General features: G+C 36.5%; 1 protein-coding gene across 1 annotated transcript in view; it reads left to right on the top strand.

Annotated features, from left to right (window-relative positions):
* The window catches only part of LOC145677501 (AT-rich interactive domain-containing protein 2-like), a gene marked incomplete at both ends in the record, with an annotated part of 66,796 nt that overhangs the window by 24,206 nt on the left and 16,896 nt on the right, over positions 1–25,694 (top strand).

Below are 25,694 nucleotides of genomic sequence, written 5' to 3'. Positions count from 1 at the left end.
ATGACGCCCAAGAAGAATAGTTGCAACATCAGTTTAAGTGGAATAAAAAATGTTAATAAAAAGTACAAGGGCAATACATGAGTATGGGGGTTTTGTCAAATTGTGTGGCAGTTGTGACTATTTCTGCATGTGGGAGTTTTGTCCATTTGTGTGGGGGTTTTGTCCATTTATGTGGGGATTGTGACCGTTTCTATGTGTGGCTGTTTTGTCCATTTGTGTGGGAGTTATGACCGTTGGAGGTTATGACCGACTACCAGTGTGGGGGTTTTGGCTGTGGGGGTTATGACCGTTCGTGTATTTGGGAGATTTGTCCATTTGTGTGGGGGTTATGACCGATCGTGTGGGCGTTTTGACATTTCTTGAGTGTGGGGGTTTTGGCTGTGGGGGTTTTGACCGTTCGTGCGTTTGGGAGATTTGTCCATTTGTGTGGGGGTTATGACCGTTTGTGTGGGCGTTTTGACATTTCTTGAGTGTGGGGGTTTTGGCTGTGGGGGTTTTGACCGGTTCCCGCATATGCAGAGGAAAGTCCGGTGAGATGTGGTGACACGCATGCAGAATACATTTCTGTAAATACCTTTTATCGCTAAATTTTCACCATAAACCATATGCTTTAGGTAGCCTCAAAGATTGAAATCATCAGGTCATCTCGGCAGTCATTCCACGGCGATTGTGTACTTTTTGATTGATGCACAGCAGCGACATAATGAGAGAGCGTCATCGTCTTTATTGCTTGGGTGCTGAAGGCTGTGCAGCACAGTACTTAAATTTATGCTACCATGAGCAAGACTTACAATTTCAGTTGCAAATAATTATTTTTCCTCTGCGTAAGTCAGCTTGTTGATGGTACTGGTGAAACATTAAATCTAGTTTGCAAAATCCTCTTAAGGAACAAATAATTTATGCTTTTGACATATATAGAATCTGTAAGGAAACAGTAAAAGAAATTGCAGTTTTCTCTATAGCAAAGCATAATGCAATTAGATGTTGAACTGAGTGAGAGGTTTCATCAAGCAATAAAAATTCAAGATACAGTTGTGCTCCTATCAGTTAAATTTGGTGCAGAAAGACAAAATGCCAATGAGCATTAGATCATCACTTGAAAATTTGATTTGGAACATAAACATAATGATGACAGTTTATGTACAAATTCGTATTTTGCCTGTGTTTAGATTTGACTAGTATTGGATTGGGTAAAGCAGCAAATGCTGATGAAAGGTATGTAACTATAAAGTTTATCCAAAGTTTTTCCAGCTCTCTCATATTGAGATCACAGTGAATCCCGTGAGATGCCCCTTTCAGAATTATATGAAGTCTGTACTCACAGCAACAGGAAGAACGTTAACAACTTGGTAAAGAATCAAGGGCCGCGGTGGCTCAGTGGTAGAAAACAAAACTATTTCTGTGGAAACGGGATCGCTTTTTTGGAGAACAATTAAACACTCTTCTGGTCAGAAATAGAACCAATTTAAAAAAAAAAAAACTGAACCGGTTTTGAAAAAAACGGAACTGGTTTTGAAGAAAACCGAACCGGTTTCGGTGAAAAACCGGGTTTTTGTGCCCACCACTAATTGTAATCCCATTCTTTTTGTCCTGCTAGATCAAATATTGAAACATGCTTAAACACTCAGTCTTATTTTAAATGAGACGCTTATATTTCAAATGTCATGTCTAATCTTCAGATTCCGAGACCCCTATTTTCTCCCTTTCATTGTGGAATTTACAAAGCTCCTTCTTTACTGATATCTTACGTGGCAAATCATATGCACTGTGTACATTTCAAGTCTGTTTAATTGCCCGCTAGACTTACACGATTTTGTAACAATATTCTACTCCTGAGCACTGTTATATGATATTAGCGTATTTTCTGACCGTTGATATTATTATTTTTTTGATCTTTGAGAGCTGTGTTATATTGATCCTATGTGTGTTGTATTGAGTTATATTGCATTTCATGTATTCAGTTTCTTCTCTATAACATATGTTGAAGATTATTTTCCGTTCGATCTAAATATTATAATATGGTCGAGACATCTAATGGTAGGAAGATAGGTGGATATATTACATATATTGAAGACTTTGTTTTTATATTTTTCCTCACTTCCTATCTGAGCAGGGGATGTATCATCCAAGCATACAAGTCGTCCAATTCCAAATCGGCTTTTGTCCATTTACAGAATAAAGAAAGAACTTTAAAAAAATGGAGGATCCACTTCAGTGAAAATACTTCAGTGTGTTCATGTGAGAAACCTGATCCTCCTCATATGTTTCCAGTTCTATAAAACGCATCGATCCTACAGTTTTTCTCGGTTTTCTGTATATGTACAGGAGCCGTTTTCGAACTGAATTACTCATATTACCGTGTCTCGTGTGTTTTTCGCTTTATTCTGGGGTTTATAGGAAGTTCTGTACAAGTCGTCGTGAGTCCAGTAAGACGCTCTTCTGTATCGTGATGATTTGTTCTGCAATTTCAATCATTTCAGATACCTTTTTCGTCTTGTAACCACATTTCTTCTTGATATTGGTTTTATTTTCACATTTTTGGTTTTCTCTTGTTCTTTTATGTTTTAGGCGAACTTTTTGTATTTTTCTGTCATTTCGCTATGTACTCTCTGTGGGTTTATTTCGTATTGTGCCTCTTCTTTTCCTTTGCTTATTGTAGTAATATCCGACCTGTTACGATGTGATTCTTCGTCCGTTAGGATTTTCCTGTCCCAGTAAAATTTGTGCTTACAATATTTCTGGTACGGTTTCTGGTTGGCGTTTGCAACCCGGTGATTCCAGATATGATTTTCTGTTATTATTAGTGTTTAGAAGGCCTGGTGGGAAACATCGTGTTTTGGTAGACCAAGAAGATGAGAATTTTAATATGGAGTAAGAGAAATATAACCTGTCAACTTGAGTTTCCTTGTCACAATATAGATTCCAATGCGAGTTTTTGTTTCTGCGGCTATGAACCTTTGGGTTGTAAAGTCAAAGAGGAAAGCTTGCTGGCAGTTGTGCCAGTTCACAGTGAAGGATAGACTCTTTCGTTATTGAATTGAATTCAAGCAAGGGCATCCTTTTTTTTTTTTTTAATCTACAAAGGGAGGATCAAGCAGCCGTTTTATAATCAGGAAGGATCTGAGCATCATTGGTAGAAAAACAAAAGCAGAAAGGGTTGAATGCTTTTTATCGTTTCCATGACAATCTTCAAAAAGAAATTGTGTCCCTTAATTTTTAAAATATGATTTATATGTCTTAATAAAATGTCATAGTTGTTGATGTCAGAAAATTATATGAAATGCTGTAATTAACGTTTTAAGTATTATATAATTATAAATCCGAGATTGATTTGGCAATTCTACTTTTGAAAATGTATTTCAGGATAAAGGAATCAAATCTTACTGTGGTCGTTGTTGTGTGATTGCATCTTACTGTTATGCTGGGCAAGGTATTTGAAGATTTTCTCCTCTGGAGGAATGAACTTGCTATCTACTGTTTAGAAATTATCAAATATTGGGCAATTTGTGCCATAGAAACTTTTATTCGAGAAATTATACTAAAAAAAATGTAAGCTTGTGGGTTCGATTCCCGGTGAAGTAAGCACTTTCATATTTTTAACACGCTGATATAACAGTATCAGGGACGAGACGCTGCGTTAACTCCCAATTACACTCAACGCGACCCACGGTATTTACACACAGTTGTAATAATCTCGCAGAGGAGGAGGGGCTAGTATATTGCTAGGGACAACGCGGTATCTAAAAAGCAGACGTTGAGTAGGGAATCGCTCGCTAGTCTGTTGTGTTTGTAAGCGCTGAGCTCAATTCGTGCACCAAAACAATCGATACACATTAAAAGATTCGTGTTCTTTTCAGTGGAGCGTACACGTGCAATCGTAGCATAATTTTCGTAGACACGCCTTACATATTATTGGTTTTGTGCTTTATTTAGAGCGAAATTCTAGTAATTGTAGTATAAAATTACATTAGTATTCATATTGGACCCGCAAATAACAATATTTTTCACGTGCATATATTTTTTTACCGAAAAATAATTTAAAATGTATTTTCAATAATTTGTTGAAAGTTTTTGTCCGCCATTTTCTCGTCCTCGTGTCTTGTATATGGTGATGGTTGTGTTATGGAAGCTGATAGCAATGAGCGCTTTGTATTCAGTGAGACTTGTGTAACTTTTGAATGCAGATTTTGTATAGACAATCTTATTTATGGGCCTAGAGGCCTGTTGAGCCCCCACCTTTCCCACATGCAGATGGATGGATGGAGGGTGCGAACAGCAATGTGGGTCGCTGAACCTCTCGTGGACAGGGAAAGGCTACGGTTAGCTTGAAAAGGTGGAAACGAAAGGCGAAGGAAGGTTCCACTGCTGCGCGACAGCAAAGGCAGGGCGAGAGAGCTCACAGCACAGGGAGTTGGAAAAATTCCAAGCTGCGTGCAGCGTTGCCAACGCAATGCGATAATTATCGAATCACACGATAACTTTCGTCAATAAATCACATTAAGAGGTTCAGTTCGTTTTTTGTACTCACTTAACAGACTTCTAACCTGAAATTTGTTCGAACTGAAATAGCTTTGTTTAATTAATCTGAGAAATGTTTGTGGTGAAGGAAAAAAAAAAGTGAAGTTATCTTCGTCGTACCAACAAACATGTGCATATGGCTCGAATACTCACCATAGAATCATAATTAGCGCGAACTTACCATAAACACGTATAAGAATGGTTGTATAAGTAAACAGTCAACTTAAGGTATTTTTTTTTTTAATGTAACGTTATAAATGTATATGGATTGGTGGCCATGGTAACAAAAATAATAGAAAATAGTTAAGTAGAGCTAGAACAAAATGGACAGATAGATAAAATGAATTCTATTGATAGAGAAGGGAGTGACACGAGTAAGGGGGATATATTATGTTAAAGGAGGTAATATTATTCAATTTAATGTATAAGGGAAAATAGGAGAGGAAGCTGTCTGCTAGCTACTCATGCGGGCTTGTAAGAGGAGGAGGGGAAGCGTTTTTCAGATAACTCGTGTAAAGGAAAAAAATGTTGGCACTATATCCTGCACTTTAGTGCTTGTATGACATGAAATTTTAACTCTCAAATTTGAATAGTTTATATGTAGGGGTTAAAAAATGCAGTAATTCAAGCATTTTCAAGATATTTTCCTTTCTTCTCTTCGGAAGTTTGGTTCCTTCCTGAAAAAAAAATGAAAAATAGTGAAAAAAAATGTACTGCTCTTTTTTCATTTAGCGTTTTCCATTTTCTTTTTCCACCAAAATTCAAGAAGTTCTTTGTTTTTTCCATTTCTTTCTCACTTAGTTCCTTTCCATTTACACTAAAGCCTAGCCTCCAAGCTAATTTAACCAGATTCCCTTCCTTTTTCATGTCATCGTTTGACACTGGATTTCAATTACACCTATAACATAGGCTTTTGCCGTAATTTCATATAGTTTCATCATCGTCTCGCTGAGCGTTAGGACGTAATATGAGACATAACAGAGTAATTCCCATTTTCTCCCGGTCCCTGAATTCGAATCGGGGTCGACGACTTTGCATTATTATTATTATTATTATTATTATTATTATTATTATTATTATTATTATTATTATTATTATAGGCTACCCACAGTTTAATTTCATTTGCTCGTCCGAAAATTATTTCTTATACATTTCTTCTTTGAATTGCTCTAGAGTAAAAATAACCAGAGGATATATAAAAGCAGATTAATTTCGTGTCATGTTATAAATATATTCCAGTGCACTTGTCGGTTCTCAACTATTTAAATTGAAATATGGAAATTACGTGTCATGATTTGTATTGTTATAATACTCAATTCAGGAATTGTATTTAGTCACTGAATTTGATTGAAAGGGGTTAAGTAGCTGTTTGCCACACACTGTGGCATTGCCAAATTTCGTTACATCTGCCTCCCAGTATTGAAAATGAGTGCAAGTTTGTGACAATGATATTTTTACTGCAAGCCATTTTTCAACATCTTAATTCCTGATTAACAATTCTCTAGTGAGCCATAAGTTTGATAAGTTCCATTATAAAATCAATATCCTTGTTTGTTTGTTCCGATAAGTTCCGATTGGTGAGTTGGCAACTCTTATAGATTGTTGCAATCCTATTCAAGGACGCGAAAGTCAGCGTGCAAAGCGTATTCAAAAAAGATTTGAGGTCCTACATTCTTCTTGGATTTGGGCATTGCATTCTAATTTCAAACATACTCGCATATTTTACCATTCCTTCCTCATAAAGGAAGTACTTTTACAGATGTGTACTGCGCAGAGGCAGGGGAGTTGCAGCAGTTTAGCAACAGATGTTTGGGTTAAGCTACTTAAATTGATAGATTTGTAAAACATTCGTGCTCGGCGGTATTGTTATGCTAGATGACGGCAAAATTACCACTATCAGATAATTTAATTAGTATAGAGATCAATATAAAATATACTGTACCTTTGCAAGTTGCGTAGTTTTAATAACGTGATCTGGTTTTCATAAGGGTCAGTTGATTGGAGTTTTATTTTCTCCTCCAATTTATTTTAACTAATTAGTAACGAGATGGGTTACTTTCGCGCGTAGTCCTGAGTTTGGTGCCTGGTGATGATAGTGTTATCGGATTTGATTCCGTTGAAGCACGAGGAATTGGGAACTCGTGTTGTAATTAGGTCCACTTACTACATAGCCTTAATTATGGAAAGGGATTGGGAATTCCAAGAGTATAATCTGTTAGGGGACAACATAATAAGTAAACTTGGCTCATGCGGTTCGGATCTCACGTTAAGTTGTATATGTCTACGCCTCATATAGCCTCGCTGCTGGAAGGAATGCTCAAGTGTAATCAACCAACCAAAATAAAATGGTCTGTACACCCATCAAGAGTACCAGATTCAACCCTTGGTCTAGTGGATTTAACTTTTAACGTTATTCTCAGAAAAACTTCAGAGGCCCACTATAGTTTTTATTTTTTATTTTTTTTTTTTTTATTTTAGAACAATTATTTCTGTCTTCGTATAATGTAGGCATGGCCGCGATAGTTCAGTGACAAGAGTGTCCATCTATAGTGCGAGGGTCTCTGTTTCAGTTTCAGGTCATGCGAGTCTGTGGTAATTGTATTCGTGGGTTTTCTCGGGGTTCTCCCGTTTCCTCCCACTTTCTTCATTCCACCATTTCATTCATTTCTCATCTTCACCGTCTCCTTTAGCCTAACCGGTATAATCATGGGACGTAAAACTTCCAAAGATTTCATTTCATTTTCCAATAATTTTTCAATAATTAGTCACACATTCTTTAGCCCGGTGATGGCCAATTTGTAACATTGCGAACCAGGATATAATAAGAACCACATTTTCCATTTTCTTTGTATTCTAAAGGGGAAAGCTTATGAGTGAATGGGAGTCACAATTTGTGAATCCTTCTATTTTGCGTTTATCAAGGTATTTATTTCATGTCTAGGCCAGGGATGGGGAATCAGCACGTGTGGCTTTGAGAGTCATAAAGTGCGGACTCCTGGGCCTGTTGTGAATAGCGGTTAGCACAAAACCGGTTTTGGAGAAAACCGGTTCGGTTTTTCCAAAATTTGTTCTATTTCTGACCAGAATAGTGTTTCCACAGAAATAGTTTCGTGTTTTCTGGTTTCGCTGAAAACCGAACCGGTTTTGAAGAAGATCGAAACCGGTTTTTGGAGAAAACCAAAATTTCGGTTTTCGGGTTTTCTAGAAACCGGTTTCCGGTTTTTATTTTTTAAAAAACTTTTGCCCATCTCTAGTTGTGATTAATGCTAAATGGTATAAGCTACAAGATGATCATTTAGCATTTTTCACAATAAGCCCAGGAGGCTGCAAGTTCCCCACTCATAGCTTAGGCAAATTGGAGCCTGAGTTAGGCATTTGAAAGCAACTAACTGGATGCAATCTGCACCATAAACATATGTATAAGATCGATCTGAAACCAACGAGCTTGAGAAAATGTAATCACAGTTAAAAGTCATAGCTGTACCCTGTTTTGTGTGCATCTGTGATTGGTATAGAGAAGGCATTAAAAAAATAAATTAAAAACGTAGCACGTATATATTATTAATTCAATTAAAATGTAAAGGCTACGATACTGTACAGTGTAAAAGCATTTTATATTGTTTTCTTGATGATATTCCTTAGATAAATCACTCAATTTCGTAAATTGTTATGAGTATGCAGAAGGAACCAACCCACTACGAGGTGGAACAGAAAATCATGCACTGTGTACCAGAAGGAATTACCAACATGGTAATGCGGATTAAGGTAGAAAAATACGAATATCACAGTTAAACAGAGCGTTCGTAGTGATATTTACTGATCAAAGTAACGCGAACTTGCGCAGAGGCAGAGCTCATATAATATTTCCATTGTTTTTCTTTCCCTTCTGTCTCGCTTGTGATTCTCCCTCGTGGCTATATGGTTAGCATGTGTGTCTTTGGCGCGGGAGATCCAGATTCGACTCCGTACAGGATCTCATTATGGTTCGGATCTACATTATCAAGAAGTTCTCGTCTCGTGTAGTCTGGATACTAACAAGTAAACCTTACGTTTGGGTGAATCGAGTTGCTGACTGAGACACATATGAGAAAGTAGTACTAAATGTGATCAGTATATCAGTGAAGTTTTAGCTGCGAAGCTCCAGGGGTTTAGGAGATACAGCTACCAGAACATCACATGGAAGTACAGAATAGTCTTCATACAGTTGGAGGTAAAAGCTCTGTAAGACCTCTTGTAACGACAAAAGATAAATAAAAAATATATGGGTACATATTAGGACTAGGGGGAAGTCATATACTAAGGGTATATCTGACGGCGGCCATCTTGAAATCCACCATTTTGAATTAAGGTTAAGTTTTTAAAATAGGAATAGGGTCATGTGATACATGATTTAAGACTCAAATTTAATCAGAAGAACAATGGTGACGTTAATTTTGATTTACGCGCAATTGGTAAAAAGTTACAGGGAAATTAAATATTGTTGCAGCATATGTATTAGTCCTTTACCCCACCTTGTAAATTTTGTTTTAATGATAATAATTAAATAAAAAGCAGATGGATAAATATTAGGTCTATGGTAAGAGTTGCCTTGATGGCGGCCATGTTCAAATCCGCCATTTTGAATCAGACAAAAGTTTTAAACAAAACGCATAACAGTGACACCTTATTAATAGCAAATTTTACCATAAATCCAACGGTATAACCATTTTTGCTTTATCATTAACCAGCATTTGTTATCGCATAAACAAGTTGCTAATTTAAATAAAAATGACCAAAGTGGGACTGAGTCATAATTGAACTTGGGTCTTTGGTGTTTTCCAGAAAAGTCCTCAATTAGTACAATCAATATGTAGTTCAGAAAAGAGTGCATGACTTGCACAAATGCTCTGCTCACAGTGAGCACACCTGACACAGGCAATCGAGTTACACTTGACACATTTGTCGTTAACAATTCCGTCAAAGCAGTAGTCGTAAGAAGCGATCCATTTAACTTTGTGCTGGTTAATGATAAAGCAAAAATTGTTAAAAATGGTTATGGTAAAATTTGCTATTAATAAGGTCTCACTGTTATGCGTTTTGTTTAAAACTTTTGTCTGATTCAAAATGGCGGATTTGAACATGGCCGCCATCAAGGCAACTCTTACCATAGACCTAATATTTATCCACCTGCTTTTTATTTAATTATTATCATTAAAACAAAATTTACAAGGTGGGGTAAAGAACTAATACATATGCTGCAACAATATTTAATTTCCCTGTAACTTTTTACCAATTGCGCGTAAATCGAAATTAACGTCACCATTGTTCTTCTGATTAAATTTGAGTCTTAAATCATGTATCACATGACCCTATTCCTATTTTAAAAACTTAACCTTAATTCAAAATGGTGGATTTCAAGATGGCCGCCGTCAGATATACCCTTACTATATGACTTCCCCCTAGTCCTAATATGTACCCATATATTTTTTATTTATCTTTTGTCGTTACAAGAGGTCTTACAGAGCTTTTACCTCCAACTGTATGAAGACTATTCTGTACTTCCATGTGATGTTCTGGTAGCTGTATCTCCTAAACCCCTGGAGCTTCGCACCTAAAACTTCACTGAAATACTAATCACATTTAGTACTACTTTTTCATGTGTGTCTCAGTCAGCAACTCGATTCACCCAAACGTAAGGTTTACTTGTAAGAGAGAGACGCTAAACTCTGTTCTAATCTATCTGATCTCTTTTGGGGTCGCTGCATGGGCGGCGATTAGGGGGGGCAAGAGGGGGCAGTTGCCCCCCACTTTTTTGAAGTGACCACTTAACTCTTTTAAATTATATCATCTATTTTTCGGTGATAGGTTAGAATTTTCATTATTCTTTTTAAAAAAGTACCAAAAAAGTTTTTTACTTGTTTTTTTCTGAAGCCTGGAGGCATTGTAGAACATGTTACATATGCTTTCACGCCTTTCTGCGTCGAGACGTAGTGTGATGACGTCATAACTAAAAAATATGTTTATGACTTTTTAATTACGTTTTGCAGGGTTTACTTTTGCACTTAGAAGATTGAAATTTTGCGCACACATTCAGTACACCCCTTAATATTTTCCAGATTATTTTCAGATTTCTGCGATAAAACAGTGGGGTCCAGAGGGGCAAAAAAAAAAAAAAAAAGGATGTATTTTTAACAAATCACTTTTTTCGCGATTTTTCCTCCTCAGATACACGATGGAGACATGTGAATGGTACCGTTTGGAAGGCTGTTCTCTTCTGAAAAGAATGATGCACGAACCATGATCCTAGTATAAATAGGGATGTCTCAGGGAATTTTTACCTGAGATCCTTTTTTATACGGGAATCTGGATTATTGTAGAACTATTATTTTTGGCGGGCTTACTTTTGCACCTGGAAGATTTAAATTTTGCACACACATTTAGTACACCCCTTAGTATTTTTCAGATTTGTTTCAGATCTCTGCGTTAAAACAGGGGGGTACAGAGGGGTAAAAAAGTACAAAGAAGGAATATTTTTTAAACAAATAATCCATTTTTTCATGATTTTCCCACCTCAGGTATATAATGGAGACATGTGAGTGGTACCGTTTGAAAGTATGTTCTATTCTGAAGGGAATGATGTACGAACACTGATCATAGTATAAATATGGATGTCTCAGGAAAATTTTATATTATATACAGGTCATCTGGGGCATTGTGGGAATGTTCTTAGCTCATTGGTAAACATTTTCCCGTACTTAGTTTTCAAGATAGAAGCTTAAAGTTTTTATATACATTTAGTACACCCCTTCGTATTTTTCAGTTGATTTTGAGATCTGTGCGTTAACAAAGGGGGTCCAAAGGGAATCAAAGTATGAAAAAAATTAGAAAAAATCCAGATTTTCCTCAAACTTTCCCGCCTTAGCGACATGATAGGAAAACGTAAATGAAACCGTTTGAAAGGTTGCTCTATTCTGAAGAGAATGAGGTACTAACCATGATTCTAGGATAGATAGGGATGATGCTGTAGCTGATTGACTGAAATTCAATAATTTACCTTTAAAAAGCCATAATTTAAAATGGTTAATGTATAAGAACAGCTACAAGAATTGCGTCGTAGCATATGCATATAGTAGTTACTGTCTTTTATTTTCTAAGAGTAATAACATACATTTAATGGCAAGTGTGGAGTTAAAAATGTAAGTTGTCCATTAATCCCCAGTTTCAATATAACTTCTACAAAACAAGCCTTATTATTCATTAGTATGATTAATAATATCCTTTCTATTTATTTCTTTTACAAATGTTATTAAATAATCTGATCACACAATTTTCCAGACAGAATTTTAAGATGTTCATGAGCAATTAAGTAAATTACTCTTGTCAATTTACTTAATTAAATATGAAACACGATATACGGTATTTTAACTGAAAAATATAGTATCCTATTAGTTATACAACCTTTCGTCCAACAAAGTGTTAGAAACAACGAGGAACACTAACATTGATATACACATATTCAGATCATATCTTGCCCCCCCCCCCACTTTTAACGTCCAATCGCCGCCACTGGGTCGCCGAGTAGTGAGAAGAAACGTTTTCTTTTTTCTCCACATTGTCGAAACAGTTGGATAGAAAACAAAGCGATATAGTCACTTTATTTCTTGAATCATGACAGGTTTAAATAAATATATGAACAAATATAAACGAAAGAACAGAAAATAGTATATAGCCTTGAAGCAGAAAGTATGCACTGATGACTAAGGTTATGAAGAGGCTGTACGGTGTATACCGTCGTATACCCGCAAGTACAGCCGTGGTCGCAGGCTGGATGAAATTACTCGCGGGCCACCATTTGGCTATCACTGTTTTAGCCTACAGAGCATGAGAGAGGGACGTAACACGAGATACAACTACTTCATTTCTTTATGATGTAACCAGATCGTTAGCACTCACAATTCGTTGCGCGTGGTGCCCCTTTTGTTCTGCGATGAAACTAGATATTTAGTATTGATTTAACATAGTATGAGGAAGGTAGATTTAATGGTAACGTACTGGTTTCTGAATAGATATTATCGGAAAACAAATAGCGTTTGTAGAGACAGGGCGTGCTGACCGCATATTATACACGAGTCATTGGTGAACTGAGCGTCATAGCTGTTTTTTTTTTTTCCGCCTGTAGATAAATAATCTGTAAAATCAAATAAATGCCGGTGAAGTTTTGGATTGGTGGCAGATACAGTTTTGAAGATTAGGCCGAAGTTTTACAAGTACGAATGTGCAAATAAAGTAGTGTTATCATTGGTGCTCCTGGATGTATCTTAATCAAGAACAGTGACCTAACTTAGGAGAATTAACAGATTAATTATATTCGGTGCATTCAAAAGAATTTGTTTGACCATTTAATTCTGTTTTCTAGATCTGAATGTAGTTCTGTTTCGTCTCGGAAAGTGTATTTATTGCTAATAGAAGAAGTAGCCTTGTCTCGTCAAAGCAATTGTTAAGAGTTTATTGAACTAAACAAATGATAGCGCGTGAATGTAAAATTTCGTGCGTAGTTTTCGAGAAAATTAAAAACCGAAACTGTACGGTAACGAACGAAAACTACAATACGGGAAAAATAAAATAAAAGCTTAAATTTTTACGTCAATGACAAATGAATGAAATGGTGGAATGAAGAAAATGGGAGGAAACGGGAGAAGCCCGAGAAAACCCACGCAAACGGGTTTGTCCACCACAAAGTTGATTTTGCGCCAGCTGGGATTGAACCAAGGGACAATACGGGAGAACAGCAGTGGCTCAGTGGTAGAATAGTGACTTACCTATGGTGCGTGGGTCTCTAGTTCAATCCCTGGCCAAGTAAGTTTGTGATGGTTATCATGTCCATGGGGTTTCTCGGGTTATTTCGTTTTCTCCCACATTCTCTTTCCACTAATTCATCATCATTCACCTTAATCGTTCGTCTCTCTTAGCCAAAAGGGAGACGTTAAACGAAATCGTGGGACGTTAAACTGAAAAATTTCATTTAAAAACGATGATACATAGTATCATTAGTAAGATTTTGATTTCTGTTTAATTACAATGTTTCGATATGAGACATGTACCAGTTGGCAGATTACATCTGAAGTGAACAAGGTAACATTCTCAATGTAAAATTTTCATGTGCAGTTTTCGAGAAAGTTAAAAACGAACTTGGGTGGCTAAAAAAAAAAAAAAAAAAAATGAAGCTGGAATAAATTATCTACTATATATGTCATTAACTAGCAGATGTAGTTCTTGTTTCTCTTTTCCTAATATTGATATACACAGTCCTTTACGCACATACTACTCGCTGAAAAAAAAATAGTGATATTTGAGAATATCTGTTCAGTTTGCCAGACTAAGTATACGGTTTTCTTTTTTAAAATCTCTCTCTTATTTAACATTTGAAAGTAATGGATGTTATCGCCGTGCAAGTGCACTTATTGCTTTGTGGCGCGTCTGTCTCTGTGTGTACGGAACGTTTGTTATCAGCAGAGAGTGCTGTTTATATTGGCGTTATCAGTATTGGAACAAAGGTCTAATGGAAAATGGTTTCTATAGGAAATCAGAAGGGAAAGTAACCCGTGACGTAAATCTTTTTCATAACAGTGAACAAAGCAGAACATTGTTTCAGTGGATAGGAGTTAAGAATAATGCAGCATCTTTATGGAATGAAATGTTTTAACGTCTGATCATTCTGCCGTTTAGGGTAAAGGAGACAGATGATAACAGTGAGTGATTAAGGTTGGTTTAAAGGGACAAGTTTTGCCGATAGATGTCACTACAGTCTTCGTATCTCTCCCATGTATGTTTTTACCTTTCACGAAAATTTACAATTTCTCTTACAAATTTCAACCTAGAGACTTCAAATTTTTAGAAAAGGAACTTCACAACCTATTAAAGGGAACAATCCGTACCGATTTTTTATTTAGAATTTTCTTCATTGTTGAAATAGATACCCAAACCTTTAACAATGGAACTGTTTCAACAGTGAAGAAAATTGTAAATAAAAAATCGCCACGGATTGTTCCCTTTAATAGGTTATGAAGTTCCTTCTCGAAAAATTTGAAGTCTCTAGGTTAAAATTTATAAGAAAAATTGTAAATTTTCGTGAAAGGTAAAAAATACATGGGAGAGAGAGCAAAACTGTAGCGACATCTATCGGCAAAACTTGGCCCTTTACACTAACCTTAAGATGGTGCAGTGGAAACGCTCTGCCCACTCTGCATGTAGGTTTAAAGTAGGCTTAATTGAAAGCTTTAATGGTAGACTGAATATAAAATCCGTGCTAAGTGGCAAAACGAAAACATTGAGTAAACAGCTGAGATGTTACTTCAGAACTGATGGGACATCGAGGCACGCGCATTCTTCTGGAGATTATTTGAACTACTTCGACAGTGAATACTAGATAATCACTTCTTTTCGCTGAGCAGTGTTAGGCACATATGCCACTCCCCCCCCCCCCTCCATTAAACCGAACTTTTCCATTTTTGGTACTTAGCACGGGTTTTATATTCAGTCTTACTTATTGTTATTTTGAGTTTGACTTTCTACAACATTCTCATTGTGTCTTTTAAGAACTAATATTACCAATCTCTTAGGCAAATTTGTAGACATTCCAGGGTATTCAATGAATGAATAGAATTTGAATGTAAACAGCAGCTGCGAGGCTATTTGTCCAGGATAGTGTGACGCACAGACTCACGTGTTATCTTTTACTTAAGGTGTGTGAGGAAACGGAAGAACCTCAAGAAAATCCACGAACATAGTGTTCTTCCACATGTCGTGGAATCCAAATCAAACTTTCCTCCTCTAGGATAGAGGCGAGGATTCGATTATGCCCGATCGGAATACAATTTTTTAATAATAGAATAAGGAACAGTTCGATTCGTGTTAAGTGGAGGTTGGGTCTATCACATATTTAACGTGATGCGAATCTCTGCTTGGGGCCATTTGTTAGAACTTAGTTGCACGAGTTTGACTTAACAATATTATTTTACCTTCAGTTGCACTTTTTAATAAAATTGTAGTTTTAGAAGTTGATACATCGCTGGACTCAGGTTTTTAAAATTATTCTTTCTCTATTCGTCTAAGGAAAATACCTTTGGACATATGCTTGTAGATGCTAAAGCTTCACACGTCTTTCCAAAACTGGAAGTATTACTGAATTTTTACATTTTAAGACTCTTATATTTTCTCCTTACTCCTGAAAATTTTAAACATGTTCTTGAAATAATTGCCCTTTTCCTTAACTCCTAAAGCATTGTACTGGATGTGAATTGTGCACTGTGGTCAGTTAAACCAGAATGTTTCGGTGATAAGAACCCATTGAATCAGGACATTTCCATGATAAAATTGTTGAATCACAACGTTTCTGTAACTTCATAAAATCTATTTGAACAGAACGTATATATGATTTTCATTGAATCAGTATGTTTCCATGATATCCATTGAATCAGAATATTTTCATGATAAAATCTCTTGAATCAACGTTTCAACGGTAAAAACATGGAATCAGACCATTTCCGTGATAAAAATCCCTTGTGTCAGAACGTTTCTATAATAAACACCCCATTGAATCAGAATATTTCTTAGTCTAACATTGTTATTGACAAAATTTCTTCTTTCTTTATTGTGATATCGTGTAAAAATTTTTGAAGAAATTTGTGGATAGCGTGGAACTCGTATAACTTAAATAAAACAAAATTTCTCCAAAACACACTTATTGCTAGTGTGTTTGATAGCCATTCACTTAAATTTTATTTGTTTATTTATCTTGTATTGGTCTAATATTAATCTGAAATGACCAGAGTAGCAGATATCGAGGACGATAGTTTGAGAAACGCTGTACCCATGTACAGTATTCCAAGCTTGAGGGCGGATATCGGTAAGAATACCACAGTCTACGAGATCCGCTACTTCCTCCATACGTTATTATACGTGACAGGAATAAACGGAGTGTGCTCTCACTCACTCACTCCACCGTATACACACTACGCACCTTTGCAGGGAGTGTTTTGGGATCCTCTGACACTTTCACTGTGAACTCTGCGCAAGCATTAGTGTGACGTAACAGAAAAGGGGAACATCCTCAAGCCATGATGACGAAAACAGAGCACTCACACAGCCAGCTTATGCACTCCTCGTGTACTAGAACTTATCGGGGGCGTTCTCTACAGCAGCAGCACTTGAAAGATCTCTCCAGTCGCACTGTGATTGATTTTTGAAACGTCTTCTTACTGAAATTTAACAGATTGGAGTTACGATTTGAATGCTTTGCTGTATGCATAGAAGGATTTAACTAGTCGAGGAGAGACTCCAATGAAAGCAAATTTACAGAATTTTATAAGAAATAAGTGAACAGTTACTTTGGTTTACATGTGTGAGTGCGTAAATCTGAGGCTATAAAGGTACCCTTAATGCAGTTCTAATATGTTTCCGTTGTGTGCTAGATATCAAAACATTCTGGTAAATGTAGAGTACCAGCCTATTTATTTATTTTGCAGTATCACACACTTTCGCTGTATTTCCTTTACTATATATATACAAACCACTTAAAAGATATGGGGAAGATAATTTGTTGGTAGGGTAATTCAGCGTTATTATTGTATTTAACCCATAAAAACCCAAACATTGTTCAAGTAAGAATTTTTGAACAAAACTTTCATGGTTCACTAAATGAGGGTCTTAGATAAAAGAAATGTCCAAAAAAGTGTTTTTGAATGAATTGGAAACCCAATTTGACTCCTGTGACTCAGCGAGGAACAGACGTAGTTTACCACTTTAATTTAGTACATGAACAATTACCATTTTGCCAGAGTAATTATTGACCCTTTTAGATACAGGAAAAATAAATTATTAGGGAGTTAAATACTTATTATAGGAATAAATAAAATATATCCGGAAACTGAAAGGCGCTCGAGAACTCCAAGAGCCACATACAACTACTGGCAAGAAAAGTTGAATAAAATTGCTAAAAACTGAAGAAAAGGAACGAAACAAAGCTTGCTACAAAAGTTTATGTGTGGCTTATAAAGTACAATGGGTATTTGTGTAAAACGTTTGAAACTAACTTTATAAGGTCAACAGGAAATCAATGTGACACCTGTGATACACTGGGGATTACTGGGTTAAAAAAGTTTAGATAGTCCAGAGCCATAGGCCAACTTCGTTAAAAGTAAAGATTCAAAAAAATGGTAAAATGGGAAAGTTTTCGGAAATAAGTGGTTCTGAATTTACAATGGTGTAATTTTCCTAATCACAGCAGCTGTTTGGGTTTTACTCTACCAAAGCTTTTATCCTCCCTGTTATGTAAGCCCGCATAACATATGTATTGTTAGTTGCATATATGCAAGGTATTTTTAGAAACAGATACGTGCACAAACATGTTCACCGTATACTAGATTAAAAAAAAAAAAAAAAAAGCAGTTGCCAGTTCAACAGGCGGTTCCCTTAGGCCCTTACTATACAAACAATACAGCATTGTTTGGAAACGATTCGAAGTTCACTATGCTTCATGCACAACATGTACACTCATGTCCAAAATGATTGTCGCATATCTATAACTGTCTTCTTTTAAGAATATAATTTAATGATGATTTTGCAGGGTACTTTTAATACTGATACTATGTGTATAATACGGTAATGTATATTTGTGGTGAATTTCATAGGAAAAGAACTATAAATACGAAAATTAGAATGAGTAAAACAAAATGTCGCTAAACGGACAAGAAAGTTTTATTTTCGTTTTATTGTTCTTATTTACTGCTCTTTTGACGTGAAATTCGCCACTGCATGTCTTTGCCGATTATACACATACTAACATTATAAGAAATACCGGGCGAATTCATTATCAAATTATATTCCTACAACAACATATTTATAGACATGCGACAATAATTTTGGACATGAGTGTACATGTTTCCCATGTCATTTTTGCGTAGCCCTATGTTCAGATCGAACGGCCTGCTTAACTAGAGACATTGCTTTTCCATTTAACATAGGATGCCTTAGCAGCGTTGACCCAAACAGCTGGTGAAGTTGAAAAAGTTGCACCGTTTTAGACGAAAACGGCCCATTTCGAACAACTTTCCATTTTTTTAGTACCTTTACTCGTAACCGAGTTCGCCGCTGGTATATATAATATTGTTTTTAAAGTTCGTTTTACTGTTATTGTGTTTTACTTTTGAGTGTTTATTCGATGTTTGTAATTACACTGTGGAAGCCAATAGACTCTTTTTCTCTTAGTACGAAAGTCACCAAAACACCTAGGAACCAAGCAGACTTCTGTGAGCAGCAATTAATGTTACGTAAAACGATATAGTAGAGCAAAAATCACATAAAAAAAACATTGTGGTGTCATCGGTTTTATGTCTCTGTATATAATTTCAAAATTCTAGCTTGTATTGAAGTGCGTGGAATTTAAGTTGCAAGAGTTAAATATCACAAACATGCAAACAGAAAAGTAACACAGTTAAAGCATTTTAAAAATGATGTACAGCGGTGTGTGTGTGTGGGGGGGGGGGGGGGGCATCTGCCGCGGAAGACAACAATAGGGAGAGAAAGAAAGATTTAGAAGGTTTCCAAACTGTATATTTCTGAAGATAGGCGTACTCGTTGAAATGTTCGTTCTTCGCACTAGGAGGGTAACATTTATCAGGGTGTCTACTGATACTGGAAATATTCTGGAATTTTGATTCTCATATTGGAAAAATCATGAAACTGGTAATTTATCGACATTTTTTTTTTTTTTTTTTGTAATTGTTTTAATAGTCTTAGTAACAGTTTTGTATTCATTGAGATTGTATTTTTTTCCAAAGAAGAGTTGTATACATTTTGTAATTATACATTTAAAGCAATGAATGGAGTGGAGGGCTGTGAGGGGAGTTGGGAGGCCGTTTAAAAATGTTAAAAAATCATTTGTATTAAAAAAGGCTAACTAAATTTATTACAAATAAAACATTCTTTTGATGGTAAAACCGTTACAAACCTGAAATCATCAAGAATGTGATTATTCCTAAAGAAGTTTTAAATAATCATTGTATTTGGTACTGGAATTTTGTTGATGGTTATACTGAATATACTGGAATTTTTAAAATTAAACTCAGTGGACACCCGGTTTATGCGAACGATCTGAAAGCTAAGAAATAAATCACTAAAAACGAATATCAACAGCTTTATCCTCTCTTGTTATGTAAGCCAGCATACAACATATATGTATTGTTGGTTGCGTATATGCAACGTATTCTTAGAAACGACCAGACATGTGAATAAATGTGACGCACCCTCAAGGTGGAAATCGAAAAGAAAGCCTTCGTACGGGATTAGATCTGGCGCTGTGGAATATTTGGTGGTTCTAGGTGACTTTTCTATTAGAATAGCTATTGAAAAACACTTTCTGTAGTAGTACAGATTAGTGATGTCCAAACTTTTTTTTTTTTTTTTTTTTTTTTTTTTGTAAGGAGAGAAACAAAGAAAAGAGAACTAGGAGACCCAGTCTAACAACACTTGTTCAGGGACAGACTCGGCTTGACTTTGTGATGCAATATTTCTTGGTAACTACTCGCCGGATCTCAACCAAATTTGCTGAGCATGAAGCCCATCGTCGAAAGTAGTGATGGGTAAAGTACAGTCCGCTGACCAGATGCGGCTCCCTAAAAGGTTTTATCCAACCCGTGACATCAATTCTTAATGTGACGCATGAAAAAGAGAATATAAGTGCATCCCGGTTTGAACCAGATCATCAGAAACTTCAGTCGTTAATAGGGCTTAGTACTGCAAAAATTTTATAAAAAGGTACCGTGGTTGTTTTTAGTAAACGATATTGGCCCGCGTAAAACATTTCCTTTTTTCTTTTGGCCCTTGAAGAAGTTTGCCCATCACTGGTCTAAAGAATGAAGATCTCTATATTTGGTGACCGAACTCGGCTAGGGACAGGCGTGGGTCGGCAACAAATGCTGTGCTCTATAGCTTTGTACGCCAGGAAGTTTTGGTTTCGGTTCATCTCGGGTTGTTAATTAATTTCGCTGTTTTTTGTTGAGAGCAATTAATTTCACTCTTGAAAAACATGCTTCCAATGGTGAAACTCTCAACAAAGAAGAGAAACGAAATATCACAGCACTCCACGGATTATTCTCTTTGACTACTGATTGGATATGTTCTCTGACATAATTAGATTATTGATCTCGTGAATTTGATTTAATAGGTTTGAACATTATGCTCCATTCAAAATGTACTTGAAAGATAGTGAGAACCTGTTGCCATGTACTGGAGATAATCTCATTTTATTTATTATTATTATTATTATTATTATTATTATTATTATTATTATTATTATTATTATTATTATTATTATTATTATTATTATTTTCGTATAAGACAGAACAGGTTACAAGTTTTCGATACCTAAATCCTGTTCGGCGTAAGCTCTAAACTGTGATAAACAAAGCCACGCGAAACTAAATCTCGCTGATTCGCTGTTGGCCTACCGACACTTGTACTCCTCCGCAAAATAGTTCATATGATTTGATTATTACTTTTACTCTGAAGCTCCATATAAAACTGCTACATTATTATAAATGACAAAAATATAGTACGGGTTATCTAATAAATCTGCAATCGAGTGTAGTTAATGAAACAATAGAAATAAACATTACTAATTATGGCGCCAATTCAACTGTGGACGCGTGTTCTGCTTTCAAGCCTGAAAGACGGCTGGCATGAATCCCGGTTCCGCGAGTGTTGTGGTGAAACACCAACAAGGTAAACCTTTACTCACTAAGCAATAATTGTTTACCAGCAAAATTTTAATATATATTTTTTAATCTTTCTTTACACTCTCTTTACAAATGCGTACAGTTTCATATGATACAGTTATTGAGAACGAATGTCTATGTGTATTTGAATAAATGTTGGTGGACCACTGTGTACTTTTATTATTTAAGGTGGGTCGCAGTAACAAGTTTGAGAATCACTGTCTTAGAGTATAGGGAGATACAAACTGGAGACCATTCTGTTCTTCTGGCATAGGCTTCTCGTACCTGCAATAAGTCACCTGTTTGCAACAGAATCCAAGGCAGACTAAGCAGAATGTTCGTTCCTTTTAGCACATGTGATCCTGGATTTGACTGCAGGTGATCAATTTTCGTGTGTACTTACTGACATGAGTCAATGTAGGAATTACTTCTATAAGGAGAAAGTCGTGTGTGGATTAATAAAGTCAGTGATGGTATTGAAAGCTAATGTCCTGATCCTTCACGGAATGAGACGCTCGGAAAAGATTATAATCACTTACTGTGTGTAAGAGCTATTATTAAGCGAGTGGGGGTCGCAGAGAACAGAGCGACGCCTTGTGCTAAGTGCCAGCGCAGAATCTCACTGCCTCGGCAATTTGTTGACGAGCGCGAACTGGGACCCTGGTTCAGGTTAACAAGAAAAATCAATAACAATCCAACCAACCAAGCATCCAGTGGAGCAAGAGGCTGAAAGAGTCTTCCCTCTGCGTCTGTGCCTGCCACTGGGTTGTTTGTTTGACCGCTGCGGGATAGAATTCGCAAGTAAGAAGGACTCCACTACAATAGATATCACTTCGGGGAATTCCAATAGTTCAGTGTATGTAAAATACGGCAAAGCAAAAACAGCAAGTGGTCAATCAATTATTTGTGGATGAAGGTTATTCCGTTAGTAATGCATCTTCCGCTGAAAAGAAGGAAAAAAAAAAAAAGAAACTGGAAGAGGAAGAATTGAAAAAAAAGTGTTAAAAATAGATATTATGTTTGGCACCAATTAAGAATTTCCAAGTTATTGTATTTCGATTCGATACATTTCTTTCAGCGTTTAAGCCAATGCTAAAATAAGCTTTTCATTTTTTTTCTTTCTTTCTTAACGCCCCTTGATTCACATCGATTTTAACGTCTTCCAAGTGTTGAAAATGTTCTCCATAAAGATTGTAAGATTGTCTTTGAGAAGGGCAAACAAATGGAAGTCAAATGGGGGTAAATCATAATTTAAGGGGTTAGAGGTATTGATTACCCCATTGTGGGAATGGGCTGATGTTTCCATTGAGTATGAGACGGGTGTTATCGTGGCGCAGAATAAGTGGGTGTTCTGATAAAGATCGAGTCTTCAAAAAAAAAAAAAAAAAAAGCTAGGAAGTTGAAACTCCCACACTTTTCCATATATTCTCCTAGTAGGTCAATGCATTTGCGACATCTGTCCTGCAACTTTTTAAGTCCTTGTAAATAGAAGTCTTTTGTCTGCTGCTGTAACCACTCATCTGTTGCATCAGTTGCCGCTTGAAGGCCCTGAAAATAGTGACCTTTGAGATTTCTGAGATTCGGGAAGCGATGATAATCGGATGGAGCTAGGTCAGGCGAATAAGTGGATGATTCAACACTTGAAAACCTAGAGTGGCCAATGTGTCCTGTGTTTCAGATGCTCTGTGTGTAATGCTTGTATTCCGTCAGAAGTTTGTTGATCCACTTTGTTGCAACCTTCCTCACATCCAGATCATTGGTACCAACTCTTTCACGTGATATGCCCAAAGATGTAGCAATCCTTTTGGCTGATATTCGACGATCTTCCATTACTGTGTTGAGGATGACTTGCACATTTCCGGGAACACACAGAAACAGGCCTGCCACTGGGTTTCGCACTTTCAACATCAAAATGGCCAGTTCTGAAGTTTGGCACCCAGCGTTTGACAGTTGCGTATGACGGCCCACGGTCCCCCAAAGTTCGTTTCATTTCATCGTAGATCTGCATCGCACGTTTCCCTTGGAGGAAGAGAAACTTCATGATGGTCCTATGCTTTTCTGCAGTAAAGGTTCACTTCTGAAATGAAAAAGAGAAAGATGTTAATATCGTATAACATTGTATTTTGTAACAGTCTATACAGATTCTGCCCTATATACCCTGCTAATTTTTCTTGGTAAGGCTCAATCCTTATCAGCACCCCCTCGTAGTACTGTCCCATAGAAAGCAGCACGTGCACTCTGAGTTAAGTCCGTCTGAGTCTGCCACTTACTGTAGTTATCCGCCAGTGAAATTTGTTTGCCCCCGTTCTCCGTCGTAGAACTTCTTCATCTACTTTGTAATATTACTAATGTCAATTGCGTCCTCTGCACGTGTCTCCTGCGACCTGCAGTGGATCCTCGGAGCCTGAGAATTCTCTGTTTGCAAGAACTTGTTCACAGGTCTTTCCAATTCTCTGGCTTTTTAATGTTCATTAAATTCTTTAAAAAAAAAGTGCATTAAGAATATAGTATTACTGGGTATGAAGTTTGATTGCAAATGTATGTCAGGAGTTACTATTTATAAGCATTGATTTTTAATCCTTTTAAGTTCTAGTACCTATATATAGGCACTAAAGTAGTGTTTTCATTATTGGATTTAATATATACCAATAATGACTTTTAGTACTTTTTTTTTCAAGCCTAGAGGCATTGTAGAACACGTTATGTTTCACGCCTTTTTGCGTCGAGATATAGGGGGTGAAGACGTCATAATTTTTAAAATTTTTAACCGTGAGACGTAAAACAAAGATTTCATTTCATTTTAAAATAGTTTTGGCGGACTTACTTTTGCACCTAGATCGAAATTTTCCACACATTCAGTGCACTCCTTAGTATTTTTTCAGATTTTTCAGATCTCTGCGTTAAAACAGGAGGTCCAGAGGGACACAAAGATGAAAAAGTTTTTTTTAAAAAAAAAAAAAAAAAAACTCCTATGGCTTCGTTTGAAAAGCTGTTCTCTTCTGAAGAGAATGATGTACGAACTATGATACTAGGATAAATAATGATGTCTCAGGAAATTTTTATCTTAGATCTTGTTTTATACTGTAATCTGAGGTAATGTTGGTATATTATGTTTTGGCGAGCTTACTTTTGCACCTAGATCGAAATTTTGCACACACGTTCAGTGCACCCGTTAATATTTTTCAGATCTCTGTGTTAAAACAGGGGGGTCCAGAGGGGCAAAAAGGTTAGAAAAAAGGGGGATAATTTATAACAAAATCCCTTTCTTCGCGATTTTCCCGCCTCAGATATACGATGGAGATATATGAATGTTACTGTTTGAAAAAAGTGTTCTATTCTGAAGAGAACGGTGGACGAACTATGATCCTAGGATAAATAGGGATATTTCGGGAAATTTTTATATTACATCGGAGTCTTTTGGAGTAATCTGGGGTATTGTGGGGCTCATTGATAAATATTTTTTCCCGCCCATACTATTCAAGATGGAAGCTTGAAATTTTGTACACCCCTTAGTATTTTTCAATTGATTTTTGAGATCTGTGCGTTAAAACGGGTCCAGAGGGGCTCAAAATTTAAAAAAAAGAAAAAAATTCATTTCTCTTAAAATTTCCCGCCTCAGGAACGTGATAGGGAAAATATGAATGATACCGTTTGAAAGGCTGTTCTATTTTGAAAAGAATGAGGTACGAACCATGATCGTAGGATAAAGAGGTATGGTGCTGTATCTGCCTGACTGGAAGTTTATAATTTACCTTTTAAAAAGCCATAATTTAAAAGGCCTACATGGCCTTCGTAAATTAGTCATTTACTGCTTCATGTATACGTAATATTCTCGCTTCCAACAGAACACCTTTTATTGATAGGTGTTGCAGTGGAGCCCTCTCCATTGCTCCAATTCCTGTTTCACCTAACAAATCCGCTGTCACTGCCAAGCTGATTGAAACCAAGCCAACAGGAATAAAACCTATTTTGGGCAATTTGTAGACGTCGCGTATTATTAGTCTGAGAGGAAGCAGAAAGTGATCGTTGCGCGCTTGCGTATCGGACACTGTTATCCCAAATATTCGTATTTAGCGCCGTTATCTGTTGTGACTTTTTTTTTTTTAAATGAAAACTATTATGTCAAATATTCGGCTTACTCTTAGAGAAGAATGGGGTCACTCAAACGCAATGATAGAGTGCTCACAGCTCTGATGCGATGGGGTCCCTGGTTCAAACCCAATGTGCATCAATTGGGTTTTCCATTGGACAAACACCGTATGCGTGGGTTTTCTTATGTTTCTCTTTTTCCTCCCATTTCTTTCATTCCACCATTTCATTCAGTGTTTTCAGTGTCCCTTAGCCTTGGTGCATAACTGTAGGACGTTAAACTAGCAATTTAATTTAATTTGTAGAATGTTCGGAATATTCAGATGTAGATGACCT

Source organism: Thermobia domestica, unplaced genomic scaffold (assembly GCF_964235325.1).
Source record: "Thermobia domestica unplaced genomic scaffold, izTheDome1.hap1.1 HAP1_SCAFFOLD_959, whole genome shotgun sequence".
NCBI classification, from domain to species: domain Eukaryota; kingdom Metazoa; phylum Arthropoda; class Insecta; order Zygentoma; family Lepismatidae; genus Thermobia; species Thermobia domestica.
The sequence above is the reverse complement of the archived record's forward strand: the minus strand, read 5'-3'. Positions and strand labels throughout refer to the sequence as shown.